This window comes from Lampetra fluviatilis, chromosome 5 (assembly GCF_964198595.1).
Source record: "Lampetra fluviatilis chromosome 5, kcLamFluv1.1, whole genome shotgun sequence".
NCBI lineage: Eukaryota > Metazoa > Chordata > Hyperoartia > Petromyzontiformes > Petromyzontidae > Lampetra > Lampetra fluviatilis.
In genome coordinates, this window is record NC_136279.1 from 5020787 (window position 1) to 5039713 (window position 18927).

Sequence of the window (18927 nt, forward strand, 5' to 3'; positions counted from 1 at the left end):
GAAAGCTTCAAATCAAGATAGTACTAATTATTTTTGCTTTAATCAACCTTGTTCATCCCTTCACGTGTGTCCCGCTTTGTTTCTACCGCAGCCTCTCCCGAGCTACATGACCTTCGCGCAGAAGGCCACCCTGTGGGGTCAGGGTCCTTTCGCTACCACGGTGAGTGACGTACAGCGTGGAGCCCTCGCTTTCCAAAGTCTCGCGTCTGTGTTCCATAAAGTGTCTGTGAAACTCTTCGTAATGAAGGTTGTTTTTTGTTTATCTTTTTTTATTGGGGGGGGGAGGAGTTATATCACGTAAATATAAATGCGTCGTTAGTCCACAACCACCCTGCAACTTCGGGCTGGCGCAGCCTTGACGCAGCGCTGTGTCACTTCATCATTATCACCACCACCACCACCACCATCAGCAGCAGCAGCTACTGCTGGATGAAGGCCTCACCTCAAACCGTCGCCTCCCTTCACGGTCTTGCGATGGCGTAAATTAATCTCTTATCTGTTTATTCGCCGGTCTCATTGCCCCAACTCCACGGAGAGGGCTTGCCCCTAATTGCACATTTCACAATCTTGAGGCGTTCCAATAGCTCGAGGATCAGAGCGCTGAGATCCCGAGTTCGAATCCAGGTTTTAGCCGCCTGTCAGATAAACTAGAAATGTTTATTGTACCAGGTAAGGCCCACTGAGCTATAGGGAGGGCTCTTTTCCCAGAAGCGACCCTGGCCACACATGATGGCTGAACGAAGTGGCGTTATACCAGCAGCCAAATATTCTAAAGCTCCAACTCTGAGAATGAGCGTTAGGGTCGCGCGACAGATTTCGCCCTGCAGCTGGGACGGGTGGTGAAGTGCTGCCCCCTCGTGTAGTGTGCATCAGAAGTCACTTGAAATTATCTCAAAGGTAGTTCTGAGATATCCGCTTCTGCGGGCTAATTATTTCACCCGGGGTACGGTGGGCGGGGGGTTAATAGGGCGGGCGTTGGGCTTGACATGGACCGAGATCAATCGGGATGAGAAGAGGTTGATTTAAAAGCCAACTCCACAGCCAAGTCAAGACTGACACGCAGCAGCATGCGTTACTGAAGCGAAGCGCTGCAGGGGGCGCTACGTGACAATAATGTGCTGTAGTTTTATTTACAAAAAATGCAGTCAACTGCAGCGAATGAAACATAAATTAACCGCGAGTGGATGATTGAAGAGGCTTAAGCGACGGTGGCTTGTCAAGTTGGCCACAAGATAGATGAGAGAAAATAAAAAAAATCATTTAGAATCGGTTCGCTAAACAAAATAAAATACAAGTTCTGCAGGAGACACGTCGGGAAGACAGCCGAGAGAGTGAGCGTTTGTTGAAGGTGGAGTGGCAATTAATAAACAAATTAAATAAAGTTTGCCGAGAAAATTGCAGGTGCGGAGTGTTTTTTGGGTAATTGAAGTTGCATACCAATGTGCCCAGAGAGGCAATATTTCAACAATGGGAACATTGTGTGTTATGACACGAATGTGGAACACGTGGTTCAGAGAACAGACACAATCCGGACACGTAACATTGCCAATTAAACTGCAAACTAAATATTGTTTATTTTACCAGGTAAAGCCCACTGAGCTATATAGATATATTTTTAAAAACGGCCTGTTCACAAATGATAGTCCAACGAAATGGCTTATCATATGCACATTTATAGCAGCTAAATAATCTAAACGCGTGTTCATTCTAAATGTGGAGTGGAAAATCGGAGGACCTGGAGAAAAATCCACGCGACCACAGAGAGAGAGAAAGACACGCAGGCTCCAAATATACAGCAGGCGTCAGGGTCGGGCTCGAACCCACGACCTGCTGTATACCTGGCGAAGTAGTTAACATCTCGCCACCGTGGCGCCTCTTACTTAAGCAAAGTAAGTGGGGCATGGGCGCTGGCAGGACACGTCGCTAGAACAAGGGCCTCGTGGCTGATGGCCGAGACTGGCGACTGAATGGCAGCCAATGGAGGGAACGCACCCGAGGGGACGACCGTGACCGAGATGCAGCGATAAGATTGGCGCACGTGTCAGAGCGAGATGTCCCTGTGACATCATCGTAAGAGCGTGAAGGGATGGATGATGACACTTTACGATGATGATGATGATGATAATGATGGATGAAAAGTGTCAATAATTTAAACCTTGGAACCCACTTGCAAAGCGAGATGTTCCTTCCATCTCGAGGGTTTTTTCCAGGTTAACATTTAATGACCCGTACAAAAGTCTAGAAAAATCTCTCCACCGGTGCGACCACCTTACCTACCCGTTCGGATTTCCCGCAATGCAACAGTGCACGTTTGTCAGCCTCGAATGCGAGTGGTGAACAACAACAACAAAACCAGTCACAGGGAATTGCTGCCCCCCGTTGAATGTCTCTGATTGATGTCTCTCTCTCTCTCTCTGTGTCGGGGCCACGCTCTTTGGCTTGATAAAAGCGAGCCATATTTTACGCGGCAATCGAGGCGCTGGCTGGCTGCTGGCTCGCTCGACAGTGACGCGTTGCCCGCGTTTCCGAGCCAGCGCACCTGTGCTTTATGGCCCAGGTGTGTGCTCAGGTGTCACGGACGTGTGCGGGGAGTGGCACGTGCGGCGACGCTGCCAAAACCCGGGCCCCGCTCCGAATTCGATTCCGGCCCACGGCCACCAACACCAGTGACGAATATCTAAACCGGCCTCTCCTAGGTAGACTCAGCCTAAAATTTGTATAACTGGTGCGATGTGTGAACATCGTCACTTGGGAGACAAAGGCGGCCGGGCGTAGTGCTGCCCCCCCCCCCTCACTACCCCCCCCCACCTCATGTGCCGTTCAAGCCTTCATAGATTGCTCGCGAACAGCACTTTCTCCTAAAGTCCGTAAAGGATATACGGGGAATTACGGGGGGGGGGGGGGGTTTCGTCTTTGCGCTTGCGTACGTATTCCGCAAACTTACGGACAACTACGGCAGCTGACCTTTGCACCCATTGTTGCCGGAGCGATTCCACGAATGCCCGGGAACTTCAGATGCTGCGGACCCATCGGGATGCTTCGCTGACTGGGGCAGCACCGTGCGCGCGGTGCTTGCTGCCTGGCTTTGGGGCCACATTTTGCGTCGTGGAAGCCACATACGTTCGAGGAAAACAAGTAAACCCGTAAAAACAAAGTTTTTCACTATAAATCCTTTATATGCGTGGCATCGGGGCGGCTAGAGTCATCTCGTCCTCTGGCTTGAGATGGCTGCCACCTATGGGTCAGATGATTGTCTGGCAGCATTAAACAATTGGTAATTAAATATGTAAAAAAAAATCCCTAAGCAGTGTAAAATTTTGGGATTTTTTTTTCACGAAAATGCATTGTCACGCACAACGAGTCTGTGTGCAAAATGTCAGCTCGATTGGATAACGGGAAATGGGTTAAAAAACGACCGAAAGATTTGCACGGTCCTAAGCAAGCAAGCGAACTTAATATAAATGATTTAAAAACATGCACATCTTATGACTTCCACTTGGTGTCTCTCTTTGAGAGTGTTTAATTAGCAGTACGGTAACCCACGGGTAGCATGCGTATCTGCGAATAGGAATATTTTTAGATCTGTTTTTTTTGTCTCTTCGGAAGCGATCGAAAAACAGTGCACAAGCTGAACAAAAACTAAACTATTTTTTATTTTACCAGGTAAGGCCCACTGAGCTATATCGCTCTTTTTCAGAAGCGACCTGGCCACAAATAATAACTCAACGAAGTTGGCTTATCATATTTAAATGTATAGCAGCCAAAAATGCTATCAACGCATTTTTATTCTAAATGTGGAGGGAAAACCCGGAGCACGGGGAAAATCATCCACGTGACCACGGGGATAACATGCAAACTCCAAATATACAGGGGTCAAGGATCGAAACCACGACCTATTGTATACCAGGCGAGGTAGTTAACAGCTCGCCACCATGGTGCCAAATTCAAACATGAGACCCTGCTGGATATGGTTGTGGTATCATCATCATCATCACCAGCCATGATCTATCAACTGCTGTATGAAGGTTCCCCCCGAGCAGTAGTGTACGAGTTACACATGTACCTGCGTGTGTGTGTGTGTGCCTCTCTGTGTGCTGGGTGTTAGTGGGGAGCGGTCGTGTAGCGGTTAGCGCGCTGCGCTACGAACCTGGCGACCCGGGTTCGATTCCTGTCAACACCAGTGACGATTATTTGAACCGGTCCTGGGCCTCCCCTAAGTCGACTCAGCCTCAAGTGTGCTGTGCTGGCCTTTATAGGTGCTCGCTAACAGCACTTGCCCCTACAGTCTGTTAAGGCTATACGGGGGATCTTTGTCTTTTGTTGTTGCTGCAGCCTGCAGGTCGCTCAGCAGAGAGAGACGAGCCATGTCCACGCTACTTGGCTCACATGCTCCTGACCCCCAAGGCTCCCCCCTGCAGGTCGCACCGAGCACCCCACCGCCCCCGGTGTAGCGCCCCCAATCAGCCCCCGCGCGCTTCGAGGGGACCACCACGGACACGGGACCCCGGGTGCCCGGCTCCCTTCTGCAAGTGGCCCCCGCCCTGCGGTGAGTGACAGTGCAAGCATCTGGGAACCCTCGCCCGGTTACACGGTTGTGGTATCATCATCGTCATCGTCGTCATCAGCCGTGATCTATCTACTGCCGCACGAAGGCTCCCCTCTATCCGTCACAACCTCTCACGGCCTCGCGATGCAGCAACCCATCTCGGTTTTGCACGCAGCATAGGGAAGGCCTTCATCCAGCAGTGGATTGACAAAGGGATCTTCATTTTTGGAAATGATCATTCTCGGGTCGTGGTGTCTCGATGTTGGTGGGGGGAAGGGGGGTTATTCTTTTTTGCTATATATCTGCTTTTTTATCTCTCTCTCAATTCAACTTGCAGCATGGGCATCATGCCGTTCCGCACATTTTCGGCAATGTTTTTAAAATGCAGCGAGCGGTGCACCACCACGTGCCAGAGAGAACATCCCTCGGAAGACGACGTCACAGGGACTGCCTTCTGAGGTCACTTCAGTCGACCTCTTTGTCTAGAAGAGGGCATCCATTGTCAACGCCCTGTTCCTTGCGCGTCGGTCAAAAACTAAATGTTTAATTCTCAGAGCAGGAGTTTACTCAAATGAAGTGATACACCGTACGTAGTATGGTTGGCTACATACGGTGCAAAAGAAGTTCAACATAGATACAAATCAAATTTTATGTGATGGGTTTTTTTTGTGGCCAGTCATTGGTGACTGGCCGGCGACCCCCAATGTAATCACAGGGCGGCTGCCTGGATTCGAACCCAGGATTCTCAGCAGTGCCAGATCAGAGCTCAGACTCCTAACCCATCCGGCGAACTCTACGTTGGTGTTATTAAGGAAATGTTTTTTTTTACGATTTATTTACTGTTTTATGAGTTGACAAAGTGCCTTTATTGTTACAACTTGCAAGCCTACAAGCTTGTGTGGCGTTGCTTTAAAGGCTGTTAATTTTACAGGAGCCAGTGCGGAGAGATTTCTACTGAACATACTTTCCATCGGCAAATGGGAAAGTCATTCATTTGTATGTGTGTATGTGTGTATGTTGAACTTCTTTCGCACCGCACGTCGCTAACCGTACTAAACTAAGGTGCGGGGAAGGACAACAAACTACAGACAAAACAATTATTCACGTGAACAAATGTTCATGATTGTCATTTTTAAAATATGGAATTACCTTGACTTAAAGCTTTCGTGACTGCAGGAATTCATACTCTTTGGGTCTTTCGGTAAAGTCACGTAGATATAAAAATTATAAAATTATAAAAAAGTCACGACGTTTTGATCTGAAGACGATTGCTTGTGTTGTGATCGAAACGTCGTGATTTTGTTATTTTATTACTTTTCTATCTACGTGACTGATATTGCCTGATACGATGTGTAGGTTAGAAACTTCGACGAAGACACTAGAATGAAGGATGCATCGTGCGCAAAGAGCCGTGGAGAAGTGCACGCTTGCAATTACACCGAGGACGCGAAAGGGGAACACGTGGATCACGTAACGTGCATAAATGAGACGTAATTTTGATTGTTAAGAAAAGGAAGTGGACTTGAGCAGGACGTGTCGCGCGAAACGATGGCGGAAACTGGCAGAGATTACGACAAAATATCGGCCAAAGGAGAGAACACATCTCAGAATCTGAATTTTAAATAGTTATTTATACTGGCTGTCCTGTGTGGAGATGGAGCGACGAAATCAGTTCATGCGCTTGTACTCGGTGGTATTTTACATCTCGCGATTTGAAGATGGTGGCAGAATTGTATTAATGAATATCACCTGACCACGTGTAACAATACGAACGTAAATGCAACGTATGATGATTACATATTTTATATTTTAATTTAACGTGTCCTGCTCTCCCCCTTCATGAAGTTCACTGTTGCATCGTACATCCTGCCAAAAGCAATGGTGCAATACAAAACTATTATCATGTTTACGACCTCATGAATAGCATTCCTTCCAACTTTATGTGCAATTTGCCCACTAAAATATCATTTTAATGATTTCGTTGCCTAGAAAACACTGCGAATGTAAAAAAAAACACCTCAAAACTAAACTCTACATCGGATTGGTCGCCCCTATACAGTAGTTGTAGCTGTCGTTTAATAGGACCCCCCCGCCCCACCTCGCACCAAAACACCCCCCCCCCCCCACCACGATCTACCCAGCATGGCGAATTGATGCCAGTTGCAGTGTGAATGGATGCCATAGCCTCACTGAGTACCAGTTGCAGTGTGAATGGATGCCATGGCCTCACTGAGTACCAGTGGCAGTGTGAATGGATGCCATGGCCTCACTGAATGCCAGTTTCAGTGTTAATGGACGCCATGGCCTCAATGAGTACCAGTGGCAGTGTTAATGGACGCCATGGCCTCACTGAGTACCAGAGGAAGTGTTAATGGACGCCATGGCCTCACTGAGTACCAGAGGAAGTGTTAATGGACGCCATGGCCTCAATGAGTACCAGTGGCTGGGTTAATGGATGCCATAGCCTCACTGAGTACCAGAGGAAGTGTTAATGGACGCCATGGCCTCACTGAGTACCAGAGGAAGTGTTAATGGACGCCATGGCCTCACTGAGTACCAGAGGAAGTGTTAATGGACGCCATGGCCTCACTGAGTACCAGAGGAAGTGTTAATGGACGCCATGGCCTCACTGAGTACCAGAGGAAGTGTTAATGGACGCCATGGCCTCAATGAGTACCAGTGGCTGGGTTAATGGATGCCATGGCCTCACTAAGTGCCAGTGGCAGTGTTAATGGATGCCATGGCCTCACTGAGTACCAGAGGAAGTGTTAATGGATGCCATGGCCTCACTAAGTGCCAGTTGCAGTGTTAATGGATGCCATAGCCTCACTGAGTACCAGTGGCAGTGTTAATTGAGAACACCAGGGGTGCGCAACATGTCCAGTCCTCTGGGACCGCAGTGTCTTCTGACTCAATTACCAACCTAGCTCTGAATGACTTACTTTTACAAACAATTTGACATTAATTAGAATCCACTTTCATTGCTTTCAACTGCTAAGCAGATTATGATTTCAAGTTGTCTACCAAACCTCCACGCTCTGTTAATATGAAGAAGGGCCGTTGAATAATGCAGCATCTTTAGGCTAAGTGCAATTGACTAATGTGTTATGAAGCCTTCAAGATTGTAGTTCTCGAAGACTGGAATTCTCCCCCCCCACCCCCCACCCCACTGGACTTATACAAACTTCTAAATCCAGAAGCATAAACTCTCGTATGTGAATACAGCCTGGCTGGGTGCCTGAGGTGGGTTATGGTGACCCCTGCATCTTGCTGCTAAAACATAACTTTACATAACCCAAGGGTCAAGGCCCAGGCAGGGGCTGTGATACAACGGGCCTCTTAAAAAACAAACGGCCTCTTTCCTCCCCGTGTCGCTCTGTTTGCCTGTGCGCTTTACGCCCTTTATTATGTTTGGAGACGGTGGCAAACCTCAGCCGTGCAGAACTTGTGCACGGTGATGTTATACACAGTAGTGCGATGCCGAGTTCGGATTTTGTTCCCATTCCTCTTCGTGTTATCCATTCGTTTAAACACCAAACCTGTTCTTTTTCTTTTTACATTTAAACAATTTCTCCGCCTATCGGTTGGGGGCTCAGTCGTGCTCACAGTTCACGGTGCCGCGCTAGAGGGATGCCACCTTCCGCGGCACAACAAAAACAAACTGGGGCATCACAGGAATAATAAGAATATCTCACGATACTGGGGGAGAAGAAGGAGCAAGGAGGGAGGGTCTTGCGTGGTGTCTCGCAAACTGACAAAAATCGGGGCTTTTCGTGTTCCAGAAAATCTTCATATTTCCCAGGACAGCCCACCTCGATAAGAGGACGATCCTTGGAAGACAACGAATGGCAGTTGGCAACCCTCGCTGACGTCGTACTTCTGACCCAAAAGACAAAGATGCCCCATATAGCCTCAACAGATTGTTGGGGCAAGTGCTGTTGTTATTGAGCGAGCACTTATGAAGGCCGTCACGGCACACGAGGGGGATGAGATGGGTGGCCAGCACCATGCCAGGTTGCTTTAGTCTTCTTCATGGTGACGATTACGCACCGCATTCAGGTTCTCATTTGAGGCTGAGTCGACCTAGGGGAGGCCCAAAAGCAGTTCAGATAATCGTCATTGTAGTTGGCCGTGTGCGGGAATCGAATTATGGATGCCGGGTTCGCCGGGCAGCGTGCTTACCACTGCGCCACCGCTTCCCAGATCGCATGCACACACCCACACACGACTTGTAGAACATCACTATTATACCATCATCGCCAGCCACCAGTTATCCACCACTGGATGAAGGCCTCTCGAAGCCGTTGCCACCATCCCACAGGGTCTTGCAATGCAGCAATCCATCAAACCCCTGCACACGAGCTGACTGTATCGCTGCATCTCTGCGGCAGACCTATTCTCGGACGCATTCCCTCCTTGTAGAATAATATTACATTCATTATTTCTTTGAGTCAATATATATTTTTTGTAAAAAATTCCAGACTGTGCTGCCTTTAAACGTAAAACATTAGTCCACGATTGCTCTGTATGTTTATAACTAATGACCCTCCTATAGCTAAACCTGAGCAAATTAAACACGGCATGAATTACTTGTATTCATAAGAGAATTTCTTTGCTGTGCATAGGCCATAAAGTACGGGTGCACCAGAGTTGCACTGAGGTTCTGACTTCAATGAGGGTCTGGGGTTTGAACCCAGGATCTCAGCGGTCCCAATTCAGTACCCTGAACACAGACACAGTGTTACCTGGTCGTTTGTTGCGGTTTTTTTGATGTTAGTTGTTTATATATCGCCGACCAGCGCAGGTGTTGAATGAGCCCAGGTGAAAGCTGTATAGTTTTGTGATCGTGTGTGTGTGTGCGCGTGCTTCGGAGATTCTCGTTTTGTCACAGCTCGTAGCGGGGTAAAGATAACGCGAAACAGACTTTTCTTGTTGCCCTCAAACGTCACCAAAAGCCACACTCGCACCTCCTCATCATCGACGCAAAACGCCCCTAGTCCCCACTGGCGTCAGCCGAGCCTGAGCCAGCGTGAGGCCCTCCAGGTACGGGTGCTTTTCCACCGGCTGTTTAGGGTGCCGAGCCAGAACCAAACCGTGACACCTCCGTCTGGCCTCACGACAACATCGGAGTCTGGCTCAAGGCTCGGGTTCTGCAGTGAGAATGACAAAAAACAACAACAACCTGGCCCCGGTGTGGCTCAGGTTTGAAGTGGAAAAAAGAGCAAAAGCGCGGAATGCTTTCGTTTGATTTTCATCGTCAAATTTGGTCAACATTTTACTACGACGATCACGGTGGATAGCGCTGGCACAGAAGTTCGCCGCGCTGTGCTTTGAACCCAGCGACCTGAGTTCAAATTCCTGGCCACAGCTCACATCAGTGGTGACTCATATATACGTGTATAGATATATGCATTTCAAAGGAGGAGATCTAGGCAGTAAAGAGAGGGTGAAATATTTCAAGAACAAATGTTATCTCTCATGAGCAATGGTAGATAAAGAGCAGTGGAGGGCTAAAGTAAGAGAGAACGCAGAGCGAAGAGGAGCAAATATTGTTACTGCGGAGAGATAACGGAGACAGATTGTCGCGCACGGAAAGGTAAAGAAAGACCGATAACGAGAGATAAGGAAGCCACTGTTAATGACAGATAAGAAAATAGTCGGGAGAAATTTTCCATTTACCACCCAAAATTGTAACCCGATTGTGTCATCAGCATCACGCCATGAGAGATGCCCATTTGGAGATCTGGCAGAACGGTGCGACCTGACGTTGTTAGAGAGCAGCAACACTAAAACGTGGATAAAGTAGAATGCAGGAGAGACAAAATAGGCGAATGTGTTTCTCGTGAGCAAGGGAGTGAGAGGTTGTAAATGAACGGGGACCTGGCAATGCCCTCCTAAACAAAGGTAACTGTCTCCGCAGCGACCCTGCCGAATGGGAACCTGTGGCCACGGCTCTGGGGCAAGCAGCGCGTCTCCCACCCTCCTGCTCCCTGCCCACCGCAGGCCGAGGGGCCTGGGAGGCGAGCGGAACAAAAGAAAGGGTGCAAGGCGGAGAAGAAGACGCCTGAGGCAACGGGGAGCTGGACATCTCGAGGAGATAGGAAGCGGGCTGAACCTCTCCTGGATGTCCCGGAGGCCACGGGCAGAGCCGGGGTGGGTGCAGGGGACAGCTGCGGTGGGGCACAGCGGGAGGAAGACCATCGGGATGACCCCGTGGGTATATGGGGCATGGTGGCAGAGGAGGAGGAGGAGGAAGAGGGGGAGAAAGAGGTTGGTGCTGGAATGGAGCAGATAATGGAGACGCGTAGCCTTACATCTGAAAGGGAGTCGCTTCTGGAATCTGGTGAGCCATGCCCCGGCACAAGTGTGCACGACCTCACTTCTAATTCACGTGCGCGCACCTCGCACGCACGCGAGTATTATCGATACCGCGTGTCCCATGCAGCACCACGCCCGCATGCACCGAGGTCAACTTTCTACGGAGGTCAATCTTTCTACGGAGGTCAATCTTGCTTCTTTGCTAAGCTCCTCCCTCCCCCAGCTGGCCTGGAATGACCCCCTTCCCCCCCAGCCATCCGTGCAGTCGACTTCCTACCCCCGTTCAAGTCTGTAACCTCAAGAACCTTCCTCTCCTCTTCTCGGTCTCTCCTCATCTTCTTTGTTGCCACGAACGCGCTCGACAATTCCGCAACAGCGTCTCGTTGTGGCAGTTGCAGCTCCATGCTCCAGCAATCCGCACTGTACACTTGAGGTTGGTCCAGATGTCTTGTGATCCCCCCCCCCCCCGTTTAATTCTCTACAACTTACAAAAATGTGTAAGTAAGCTTTATTTAACACGCAAAAAATAATGTGCAAAGGTGAAAAAAATAATGTGCAAAGGTGAAAAAAATAATGCTAGGGGTCAATTAATTGGGGGTCACAAGACATCTGGAGCATGCTGTATTTTGTATAATATTGTGAGCTGTATACAGGGCCGGTGCTAAGGGGGTGCTGGGGTGGGCCCTGCACCACCAAATATCCCCTTTGGGCCACCCGAGGTCACTCTCCTTAGCGGTTCGTCACTGTTCTTGTGGCCCCCCACGAAACAGATCTACTGAGCCCCCCCCCGCCCCCCTATCTGGCCTGAGTTGGAGCCAGCCCTGGCTGGCTCCAACTTCAATTAAATGTCTTCCCAAAATATTTTCACGCATTTTTATGAAGATAAACAAAAAAGTGCGTCTCTCATCCGTCTCTGACATTTCTTATCAATCGTCCGTTCCTTAATCTTTCTGCATCACTTAATATATACGGTTGGATGTTATCACGGCGTTCATACATACGAGTTAAAGCATATTAGACCGGACTCCAGCTACAAGGTGCAGACATTTGCGTATCCTGTTCACTCCCCACGGACACCAAGGGCCATCGAAGCGTGACAACCGTAATTCGGATGCAGTTTCTTGCACAGCCAAACAACAGCCGCCACGGGTTTTAAGCAAATGTGTTTCGCTCAGGACTCCGAGTTGATGAACAGTCCTCATTGTTGAAGCCAAGCTGTGTTTCGACAATTGTCTCAGTTCCTCGAGGTTATTGTTTGGGGTTGGCAAGGTTTTTGTTTACCCAGAAATGTTCGAATGTCAGAGCCGCCTCGAGAAGGTAAATCGTGTCTCGTGGGAGAGGCGCTGTAGCCCAAGCCTGTGGCGTCGCGGTTAGCGCACCGCGCTACCAACCCCTTCACCCGAGCTCGATTCCCGCTCACGGCCAACACCAAGTGACGATTATCTGAACCGGTTATGGGCCTTCCCCTAAGTCGACTCAGCCTCAAATGAGTTCCTGGTGCGATGCGTAAACGTCGCCACTAGGGAGATAAAGGCGGCCGGGCGTGGTGCTGGCACAGCCACCCCCGCGTGTGCCGTGCCGTTTTTCATGAATTAGGTGTTACTCGCTCAGAGCACTTGCCCCAACAGTCTGTTCATAGACTATACGTGGGAGGGGGATCTTTGTCTTTGTAGCCGAGGCATAGACCACAAGGTGGCAGAGTTTGACACGTGGCCGAGGAACGTTGGTGCCACTCCCTGGCTCAGGTCACACGGTACGCACTGGCGATGCCAGTGGGGGGGTGGGGTGGCACGTGCCCCATAATTTCGATCGGATCATTGGGGTTTATTAGTAATACATCGGCATTTTGCCACCCCCACTGCCACGGCATGGGCCCCGGTTCAAGGAATTTAACGGGGAGTGGTGTCTTGTCCGCCTTCCCTACCTCTCGGAGTAGAAGGCGGATATAGGCACACACCTTGGCATCTAGGCGAGAGGGCCAGCATAGTGTTAGGGGTAGGCCCCGCCCGTGGTCTAATCCAACGTGAACACACGGAGCTTGCTGCATACAGCAAAGTTTAATCATGAGAACGTGAGATGGAAAATAGTTCGAGAGTAATAGCTACGCCGCTGCCCTCACCCCCTCTGCCCAGCATTGCTCCCCCATATTCCCAAACCCCGAATGCCCACGCCATCGTCTGCCACCACTTGCGTCCCCCCCCCCCCAACTGCGATTCCTCGCCGCCCTCCGCAGATGATGACCTCTCGGGACGCGTGACGCCGCTGAGTGGGCTCTGCTCCTCGCTGGAGTCGAGCCCCGGCGCGGGGAGCTTCTCCGGCCGCTCCTCTCTCTCCTCTGGCGTCCCCAGCGCGCGCGACAAGTGCCGGAGGTTCCTCGACGACTTCCCTGACGAGGTGGTGGTGGTGAACCGGTGTGACGTTCAGGTGCAAGGCGCTCAAGATGTATCGGCGCTGACCAGGTGAGTCGTCGCTGGCGGGGGCGGGGTGGGTGAATGTTCTTTATTGCGCCTACGAGCAACTCCACAGGGACGTCGCGCGCCCGGGCGGACGTGCGGATCGTAGAAGCTGAGCAGAGTCGAGAGCGCGGTTTGGTGTTTTGGATGGGCCACTCGCCGTGCACGGGAGACTGCAGGTGAGCTGTGGGCGTTGAGGCAGAAGGAGAGGGCCCATGCGGCATTGCTTCACATTCAGCATCCCGCACTGACCCGTGCGGTGAGGTATGGTCAAAATAATCCTCTATAATACAGGTTTTTTTGGGTTAGATCGCGTGAATATATAATGTGTCGTAAAACCCGCCACCACCCGACACAGCCAGCTAGTAAGGGTTGACACGTAAACAGAACGTGGCCAATTCCTCATTAGTACAGCACAATTTGAGTACGACGTTTCGCCAGTAATTGCAACTAGCTTCATCAGGCGACAGCCAGATTTGTGGAGAAGTCCTCCTGTTTCGTTCCTTATATAGAGGCGTAGATGTGGTGACCACGCTTGTGCGCTCTTCTTGCGCGAAGTGGGGGGGGGGATTAAAGACCCTCACGGCCACGCAAGGTGTGGGGGAGGCCCTCACTCATCCAGCAGTGGATTGACAATAACGGACTTCATCACGCTTACACATTACACGTTGCATTTGGCTGATTAGGATGGGGCAGTAGCGCGATGGTAAGTGTACAGCAGTACTGTGAAATGAACCCGACGGCCTGAGTTTGGTTCCCAGCGACGGCCAATGCCAGTGGTGAGTCAAATCTGGACGTCTGTGATATTGGGCATCTGTGATATTGGACATCTGCAATACTGACATCTGTGATACTGACATCTGTGATACTGACATCTGTGATACTGACATCTGTGATACTGACATCTGTGATATTGGACATCTGCAATACTGACATCTGTGATACTGACATCTGTGATACTGACATCTGTGATACTGACATCTGTGATACTGACATCTGTGATATTGGACATCTGCAATACTGACATCTGCGATACTGACATCTGTGATACTGACATCTGTGATACTGACATCTGTGATACTGACATCTGTGATACTGACATCTGTGATACTGACATCTGTGATACTGACATCTGTGATACTGACATCTGTGATATTGGACATCTGCAATACTGACATCTGTGATACTGACATCTGTGATACTGACATCTGTGATACTGACATCTGTGATAGTGGACATCTGTGATACTGGGCATCTGTGAAAAAGAGTTTCGTATCTAATCGGATTTATCCAGGATGAATACAGATTCTTATTCTTAAATCTCAACCGGTCCTCCGCCCTTCACCAGCCCACACTGCACGGGCGCCTTATCTGCCATTCTACCACTCATCGCATCCAGTCCACCCATACTGCCAGGCGCTGTCCCATTCACCACTCCACCGACATGATGGAGCAGTCAGCCTGGCACGAGCACCTGTTGGAGCATCACCGTCCCTTGGGAGTGATTAGCGGCTGTTATATGTTGTTGACACTTATGTGTGTGTGTGTGGATGCGCCATGTGTGTGTTTATATCAGCAGGAGCAGCTCAAACGGGATTGAGTGCGGATGTGGCACCTTGAGCCGGCGGAGATCTGGTGAAGCCAATCTGGGTGGTAGGGGAGCAGTGGCGTAGCGGTTAGCGCGCTGCGCTATGCACCCGGTGACCCAAATTTGATTCCCGGTCACGGCCAACACCAGTGACGATTACCTGAACCGGTTCTGGGCCTCCCCTAGGTCGACTCAGCCTCAAATGAGCACCTGGTGCGGTGTGTAAACATCGCCACTAGGGAGACAAAGGCGTGCGGGCGTGGTGCTGGCCACCCACCCCCTCGTGTGCCGTGCCGGCCTTCGTAGGTGCTCGCTAACAGCACTTGCCCCTACATTCTGTTATGGCTACACCGGAGATCATTGCATTTGCCTTTGTGTCTGCATCAGCAGGAGCAGCTCCAACTGGATTGAGTGCGGATCTGGCCCTTTGAGCCGGCGGAGATCTGGTGAAGCCGATGCGGTTGGATGCCCCTACCCTGTCTTACCACCCATCTCCCCGCGTGTCGGTGGGTCGACGGCCGCGCGCTTTCGAGACTGGTCGTCCAGTGCTCGAGGATGCACAGTCCCAGCTGCCGTGCTTGACCTTGACCTTGGCATTGCGGTGGGGGGGGGGGTGTGGCCTTGGTCCAGGAACTCGGCTCGTGTGTAAACCCCCATTACTGTTATAGCCACAGCCGGGAATTGAACTCGTCCGTAATGGAGTTTTATTTATTTAATTAGGGTTACCCGACACAGCCGATTAGTAAGGTTTGTCACATAAACGGAACGTGCCAATTACTTTCTAATTGCTAATGGGTTACTAATTGGCATGTGCTGTTTACGTGACAAAACTTGCTAATTGGCTCTGTTGAGTGTTGCCGGGTTTAACGACACATTTATATTCACGCGATCTTACACACAAAAAGCAACAACTCTATTATGGATAATATTGGTCGCGAAAGAGCTCGGCTCGCCAGGTCTAAAACGCAGTGCGATCACCACCACTGCGCCACCACGCTGGGCATGTGTTTTCGCGTCGCTGCGTGTCTCGGACAGGCTCAGCGTTTGCGTGTGTCAGCGACACGGTGGGGGACGAAGCAGCGGAGCGAGCATGCAAGGAGGAAGGCGACTCTGAGACTCCTCCTGATCCCGCAGCCCTGAGCCAGGAAGCAGGTAACACATGTTCACCCGGACGTTGACCGAAAACGTCAATATCTGCAACACGAATTCCAAAGGAAATGAGCGCGAACGTTTCCATTCTCTTGCACAGCAGTGGAGCCCTTCATGTTGGACAACAACCGAAAGAAGTGGATGTCACGGAGAATTCTCTTAGATCCTTTCAATTGACCTCTGGTCCGCAGAGCAGGGGGCAGCGCTACCCACTCACCCCACTCCCCCGTCGGCAAAGCGCTCCCCCTGGGCACATGCAAAGTCACACCTCTGCCTTGTTTCAGGAGACACCGCGGGCGAACTCCCAGCTGATTGCCAGGGGTCACCGGAGAAAACGAAACGCGCAGAGGGGCCACGAGCGGGAGAAACCGCAAACCCCGGGCAGGAGGGGTGGGGCATCCTCCTCGACCTGCTCCCGTCGGGGGACACGATGGACTTCTGGTTGGCGAGAGCCGACGAGTCCTGGGGCGAGACGCGGGAGCGGGAAGACGACGACGACGACGACGATGGGGAGGTGGTGATGGAAGAAGAGGAAGGGGAGAGGATGCCCGCTCGCAACGAGCGACACGACGAGGAGGGTGAGGCCCGGTTTGCGAACGACGTCCGTGACGCGAGTTGGGTGAGCGCACGCCCCCATATCCATCTCGTAGACAATCAGAATCTCAACGTAGACTGGGGAAATCCGATGAGCTGTGAAGCTCTTTTTCACAGATGTTCGGCGGGGAGGGGGGGAGTCAGTAAGTCACAGATAGGGCAAGAGGAGTTTGGCTGTTGGGTTCAACGCGGTGATGTCTGGGTCTCTGCTAGTCGCTCCCCCAATGTTTCACACGGCAATGTTGTTGTCCAATATCGACAACAACAGTGGTGAAGATAAAGGCTCAGCCCGGCAATTTCTTACTCGCGCTACTGCCGGCGGAAGGGCCTCCTCTAGACTGGACTCCCGATGATGATTTTAGCCTGGCTGTGGTGGATATGCACGCCTCTAATCCAGCACCACGTGGAGGTTAGGGTTGGTGGATCACGCAAATGTGGCAGAACTTCCTTCCTGTGGACATCGAGGTGTCACGCCCTGGGTTGCCAGAAGGCAGTTGAGCAAAAATGTGAACCCCACCTGTTCCGTCTGCATGGGATCAAGTGTTTCCCCCTCGCACACGTGGGGTTTTCTCGAGGGGCCCCGGTTTCCTTCCACGTGTAAACACTCATTAATTGGCCGATAACACCTTAATTCACAGAGGACTGCAGAGCCTGGGCAATTGTTGGCACGGGCTCATCACGTCGCTGCCTTGCCGCTGGCTCCTCCTGCTTCTTAAGCGTTCTCTCTCTCCTCTCCGAGAGTGAGCGGATACTGTGCTGCGAGTTACAGGTTGAAATTATTGTTTTTGTTAGTCTTATATTTTGCCCTACCTTTCCACACTGGCCAGACGTCTTGCAAGAGGTTAGAAGGTCACCCACGATTTACCCCACCACACGCGACCTTACACAGCTGGCTGGACCACACTGGCGGCCTCTGGATCGCAAGTCCAGCGAGCTGCCTGTTGCAGCCACGGCATCCGGAGTGAAAGGTGGCAGGCAGCCTTCACATGGCGCCAAGACGGAATTGCCATCCGCGCGGCGACCGAACATCCGATCGTCGATCTCCCCGTCCGCAGAGAAAGAGCGCGGTCTGAACTTACCCTGAAACGGGCGGTTTTTTGCTTCCGCAGCGAATGCACGTGATGGCGTGAAAACAACAACAACCACTCCTGACATGTGCCACTCATCACCACCGGCAACTCTCGTGCGGGCAAGTTTGTGCTCCTCATTATCCCTCGGGTCACCTTGGTGTCGCAGTCACGTGGTCAACACCCGCACGGTCATTTAGCCTCACCGAGCCCCATGACACTCACGTGATTGTTGTGCCTATTGAAAGGGCGGTAATTTGTCGGCTGAGTTTTAAAATGTGGCTTATGACGCCCGCACACAACGGCCTACCTACCTACTCTTGCGAATGACGTTGCGGGGTCTTAAACCTCCACCGTGCAGCAGGCAGCACGTAGAACAGTTAATACGCCTGCAGTATGAAACAAATCTGCGGTATTAACCAGGACGGTCGTTGGAGTCGAACCGTGAACCTCTGCAGCGAGCGGTGTGCCACGCCTTTGCTGGGCCACACCAATGACCCCACATCACGGCGTGGCCCCTGCATGCATTGTGTTGCGTCGTGCTGTGTTGTGCTGTGGTGTGCTGTGTTGTGCTGTGCTGTGTTGTGCTGTGGTGTGCTGTGTTGTTCTGCATCGTGTTGTGCTGTGCTGCGTCGTGCTGCGTCGTGCTGTGTTGTGCTGCGTCGTGCTGTGTTGTGCTGTGGTGTGCTGTGTTGTGCTGCGTCGCGCTGTGTTGTGCTGCGTTGTGTTGTGTTGTACTGCATCGTGCTGTATTGTGCTGTGCTGCGTCGTGCTGTGTTGTTCTGCATCGTGCTGTGGTGTGCTGTGGTGTGCTGTGTTGTGCTGCGGTGTGCTGCGTTGTGTTGTGTTGTGTTGTTCTGCATCGTGCTGTATTGTGCTGTGGTGTGCTGTGTTGTGCTGTGGTGTGCTGTGTTGTGTTGTGTTGTGTTGTGTTGTTCTGCATCGTGCTGTGTTGTGCTGTGGTGTGCTGTGTTGTGCTGTGGTGTGCTGTGTTGTGCTGCGTTGTGTTGTGTTGTTCTGCATCGTGCTGTGTTGTTCTGCATCGTGCTGTGTTGTGCTGTGGTGTGCTGTGTTGTGCTGTGGTGTGCTGTGTTGTTCTGCATCGTGCTGTGTTGTTCTGCATCGTGCTGTGTTGTGCTGTATTGTGCCGCGTTGTGCCGCGTTGTGCTGCGTCGTCCAGGCTGCATCCTCTGACGAGCGTGGAGACGTCCA